The following is a 6,000-nucleotide window of genomic DNA, read 5'->3' on the forward strand; positions in this document are numbered from 1 at the left end:
TAATCATTTCCTCATATGGTTGACAAATAAATATTTGTAAGGTGACAAAGCAGTACCTAGAATACAACAAGTTCTTTGTAAGCTTCAGAAGACCAAAAAAAAAAAAAAAAAAAAAAGGAAGGAAAGGGTGTTTTTGATCATGAGGAGGGAATTTGGAGCACATTTTACTTTGCAACAATATTAAAAACATTAGCTCAGCTCTGCTTACTCCTCCAACGTCTTGAGAATCACCAGAATGGAAATACAGATGGAGAGAGGAATTTAAAGGGATATAAGTCAAGCAGAGAGAGTCAATTATCATATGGTTTCACTTATTTGTGGAGCATAACAAATAGCATGGAGGACAAGGGGCGTTAGAGAGGAGTAGGGAATTTGGGTAAATTGGAAGGGGAGGTGAACCATGAGAGACTATGGACTCTGAAAAACAGTCTGAGGGGTTTGAAGTGGCGGGGGGGTGGGAGGTTGGGGTACCAGGTGGTGGGTATTATAGAGGGCACGGCTTGCATGGAGCACTGGGTGTGGTGAAAAAATAATGAATAATGTTTTTCTGAAAATAAATAAATTGAAAAAAAAATAAAGAAAACAGACAAAAAAAAAGGAGATCCTTCAATATTCTTACTAAAAAATATGGTAATGTTCTGTTTCAGGTCATGGGTGATAGATCATTGCTTACTACATTGCACAGAAACCCCAGGATTGAGAAAGTGAGTATCAGTGAGAGATGGAACCAGAAATCAGTTGAGAGACATGCTACAGAGACAAGGAGATATAAAGAGACTCAGTCACTTAGAAGAGTCACAGAAACAGAGTCAGAGAGACAAGAACAGAGAGCTTGAGAAAGAGAACGTGATGGGGACTGATGGACATGGCCCAAGAGTAGTGAGAAAGCATGGTTCTAGAAGTAGGGACTTCTGGTAGGTATTCCTACCTGAGGTAGGTAGTAGGTATTTCTAGAACATTGGTAGGTATTCCTAGAATCTAGCATGGGAGAAGACAGACTAACTAATTAATGGAACTTATGTCCATCTTTCATTCTCCATCTCCACCAGGAGTGAGTGAAACATGAGTTCAAAAAGTAGCCCAAGAAGTCATAAAGAGACTCCTCATAGTGAGTAGAAATAACTGTTGTTTCTCTGTAGACACAGGTTAAACTTATATTTCCTGGGATGTATGAGAGAGGTGCATAGATTAAGCACTATGGCAAGGTAGACAGGACAAGGTTTTACTGGTGAAGAAGGAGAAAAGAATGTTGAAAGTTGATATCATCAGACCCTAAGAAGTAAAGAATTGTTTGGCAATTATGACAGAAAACCCTCTGGATGAGGGTGTGTATGGGGGGTGTTTGTATTTGGTTAGGATAGACCATGGGAAGTTAATGAGAAGCTGTCTCTGTGATACAAGCTCCCAGGAGGAGATTTCAGATTAGACTTGTGAGAAGAACATCCAGAAGAGTCAACAACATGTCAGTCCCCTAGGGGACAGGATGAGAACCTATGGATCAGGAACTGCTGGACTTGGGAACTTGAGAAATGCATTTATACTTTTTCCTGGACGCCCTGGTTCCATGTTCCTTCTGAACCTTTCAGCTGTTACATGGAACAAGGCACACCTTAGAAAATAAGGAAGTTAAACTTGAACCCTCAGGTTCCAAACCCTGCATTAAATATTTAGTTTTCTCTACTAGGAAAGAAATCCACATACATCAGTGCAGGCAGCTGAAACTTAAAAGAAAACTCAAACCCTTTGCAGGGAAGTTCTCATCCTGGTCTGGACAAATACCAGGGACAGATTTTTAAGAGTTTGGAGATTTAAGCATTGTTGAGAAGGGGAAGGGTAAGATCCTGGTATTTTCTGCAGGTTTTTGAAGAAGAGATAATTTGAGAAATGATAACAAAGGATAGAGTTTAGTAATCATGAACATCTAATAATACTGTTCTTTATACTATATTCTTCCTTGCACACATAGACACACATACAGCATCTTGACAGATGAAAAGAAAAAGTTTATAGATCACCCCCCCAAAAAAATCAAAGAAGATACTACTGAATATTTGTTAATTGCTGGAAAACAGAATGCTTTTCCATGTTTGCAAGGAACAGATAAGCAAAAAAAAAGAGTAGTTTAATTTACTGCCTAAAATTGACTTCTGAAGCATAATGGCCAGAGTAAGAAAATTATAAAAAACTTAAAATGGGTTAACTGTTTTGATTAAACTATTAATTTTGTGTTATGTAGTTAACAAATATAATTGATGTATAAAAAGCTTAAGAAGACAATTCACAGAAGAATGAAAATAAATAGTCATTTATGTGAAAGAATGATCTAACTGGTAAACAAATGAGAATAGCTTTTTTTTTTTGAGGGAAAAGGGGCTTAGAAATAATATTTATTAATAGCCAGAGAGAATTTCTTACATCATTTAGACATGAGCTGATGGTAGAAAGACTCATGAATTTCTGGCTATTCTGCTTACTGGTTGTATAACCTTGGACAAATTACGAGACACCCCTGTTGTTTTAGTTACTCTGTTTTTATATGGTCGCTACAATAAGTAAATAAGATGAGGTATGTATATATACTTAACAGAAGGACCAGTGTCATATTATTGAAGAAATGATTGTTTAACTTTAAGTATTATTTTTAAATTTGTGTTGGGCAATGTATATCAGTATATATTATATCTCAGTATATATTGTTTTATTTTTTGACTCAGTATACCCCTTTTGAAAATCCATGCTGAGGAAAACCTTAAGATATAAAAAATTGATTTACATGGAGGCACCTGGGTGGCTAAGTGGGTTAAGCCTCTGCCTTTGACTCAGTTCATGATATCAGGTTCCTGGGATGGAGCCCTGCACTAGGCTCTCTGCTCAGCAGGCTCTCTGCTCACTAGGCTCCACTGCCTGCCTGCCTGCTCTTGGCCTACTTGTGATCTCTATCAAATAAGTAAATAAAACCTTTTGAAAAATTGATTTACATGAAGATATTCATATAATGGTAGGTGTGAAAATAGTGGCCTAGAAAATTAGTAAAAATATAGAGATACCACATTATATATAATGAAAAAAAGAATATAATAATATTTATACAGTGAGATCAACAACTACATAGACAAATAAACATACATTGGTGAATAATACAGAAGTCAAAATAATGAACATAAAGCAGCATTTCCGCTCTGATTATCTATTTCAACTGGGTAAAGTCTTGTAATATCAAATAATTTATATTTTGTATACACCAATTCAAATTTATCTGAGAGTAATAAAAAAATCCATTTGGGGATTGGTATATATTTGTCTAAATCAGTTGGATAATAAACAGAAAAGGGTAACAAAATATCATTACCAAATATTAAGAAAGTTAAAGTTGAGAGACAAAAGTTCTGACTTAAAACTTAATCATACAATTATTAATATTAAAAAAAGACAAGTACATAAGAAGGTCTATTGTTGTGTGCTTTGGAACCACATATGCAGGACTACTCAGGTTCCTGGAAAAATAAATAAAAGAATTAGAAATTGGAATTCATTTGATATGTAAATAAAAGAACTAATCAATTAAATCATTTGATTTAACTGAGACATGTGTTCATATGCATGAACAACTATTTTTAAACTGAAAAACAGAATGAAGTGAAGAATGGTAAATAAATAAAATGTTATATATCGTTAACAATGAGATTAAGGATATAAGGCTACCCCTGAAGAATGAAAATTAGATTAAGAATTGATCCACAGCAGCCTCTTTGGAGAACAGTGTGCAGATTCCTCAAGAAATTAAAAATAGAGCTTCTCTATGACCCTGCAATTGCACTCCTGGGTATTTACCCCAAAGATACAGATGTCGTGAAAAGAAGGGCCATCTGTACCCCAATGTTTATAGCAGCAATGGCCACAGTCGCCAAACTATGGAAAGAACCAAGGTGCCCTTCAACAGATGAATGGATAAGGAAGATGTGGTCCATATACACTCTGGAGTATTATGCCTCCATCAGAAAGGGTGAATACCCAACTTTTGTAGCAACATGGACGGGACTGGAAGAGATTATGCTGAGTGAAATAAGTCAAGCAGAGAGAGTCAATTATCATATGGTTTCACTTATTTGTGGAGCATAACAAATAGCATGGAGGACAAGGGGCATTAGAGAGGAGTAGGGAATTTGGGTAAATTGGATAGGGAGGTGAACCATGAGAGACTATGGACTCTGAAAAACAGTCTGAGGGGTTTGAAGTGGCGGGGGGTGGGAGGTTGGGATACCAGGTGGTGGGTATTATAGAGGGCACGGCTTGCATGGAGCACTGGGTGTGGTGAAAAAATAATGAATAATGTTTTTCTGAAAATAAATAAATTGGAAAAAAAAAAAAAGAATTGATCCACAGGCTAATTTGAAGGAGATCAATGAGTGTCTTTATTTTCACTTAAATTTTGTTGTATTAATGCAAATAATTTAGCTAGGGATTTATTTCTCTATTTTGCATGTACATTAAATTTTTCAAGGTTGTGATGTATACCTGAAGCATCCTACAAAGATCACAGGTCCCTGTATACAGTTGCGACCAGACTGCATATTTTATAAGCTGTTCCTGACCTGATGATTCAGCTGCCTGGGATGTCTTTCTTCCTACTTGTATTTTCGTAAGTCATTTGAACACTAATGGTTGATTTTACATGAATATGGTAGAATTTGCTCACCATTCTGAATAGCCTGTGACTTTCTCAGCATCTCTCACACCCAAAGGGCTTCTGAAGCGCCACCATGGTGGTCTGAAATAACAGTGGTACTATGGAACCCACCTTTCTCTTAGAGGGTTTCCATGGACTGAAGTCTGTTCATGCTTGGCTCCCAATTCCATTTTGTCTTGCATACCTGGGGGCCTTCATAGGCAACATTACTATCCTCTCTGTTATCTGGAATGAGTCTTCACTCCACCAGCCCATTTTTATCTGCTGTCCATCCTGTCAATATCTGACCAGGGCATGTCCATGTCTACACTCCCCACGATATTGGCCATGTTATGGTGGGAAGCCCAGGAAATCAAAGTAGGAGCCTGCTTTACTCAGCTCTTCTTCATCTACACCTTCACGTTCCTGGAATCTTCAGTGCTGCTGGCCATGGCCTTTGACCAATTCATGGCTATATGTCGTCCACTGCACTACTCAGGCATCCTCACCAATGATGTGATTGGTAAGACTGGCTTGGACCACTTGCTACAAAGTTCAGGAGTCATTATGCCCACCCCCATATTATTAAGGTGTTATCATTATTGCCACACTAATGTCCTCAGCCACCCCTTTCGCCTGCATCAGGATATTCTGAAATAATCCTGCTTGATGCCAGTATTAACAACATCTATGGGTTGTGTGGAGTCATTATCACACTGGGAACAGACCCAGTCCTCATCCTCCTCTCCTATGTCCTAATTCTCCATGCTGTGCTGAGCATTGCATCTCGTGAAGAGCGACTAAAGGCACTCAACACTTGTTTTTCCCATGTATGTGTGGTGCTTATCTTCTTTGTACCTCTAATAGGGGTATGCATGGTCCATCACTTTAGGAAACATCTGCCTCCCATAGTCCACATTCTTGTGGTGGTCATTTACCTGCTTCTTTCACCAGTACTTAATCCTATCATCTATAGTGTCAGGGCCAGGTAGGTTCATCTTCAAGTTTTCCACATGTTTAGGCAAAGCCTGAGTCTTTAGAAATCCCATGGCATTGGTCTGGAGGAAAATTTTCTCCATCAGATTCTTAATGGTGCAACTTTCTAGATAGGTGGTTTTAGAGAATCTCTAAATCTCTTTCATTTCTAAGTTTCTTGTTTGTAAATTTGAAATTTTATCATTGCTCTGATGATGGCTCTGCATTATGGGAGCATCATGTGAATAATTTGTTATGAGGATTTTAATATAACAAAGTAATCTTTTTAATGACATATTGTGTTGTTTTCAAAAACAGTAATACAATTGAGATCTCTTAATAATTCAAAGACCCAAATA

At 37.4% G+C, this 6,000-nt stretch overlaps 1 pseudogene; it reads left to right on the top strand.

Annotated features, from left to right (window-relative positions):
• Nucleotides 1-4,760: 4,760 nt before the first annotated feature.
• Nucleotides 4,761-5,706, top strand: LOC122913516 (annotated as a pseudogene).
• Nucleotides 5,707-6,000: the final 294 nt, after the last annotated feature.

This window comes from Neovison vison, chromosome 7 (assembly GCF_020171115.1).
Source record: "Neovison vison isolate M4711 chromosome 7, ASM_NN_V1, whole genome shotgun sequence".
Taxonomy (NCBI): domain Eukaryota; kingdom Metazoa; phylum Chordata; class Mammalia; order Carnivora; family Mustelidae; genus Neogale; species Neogale vison.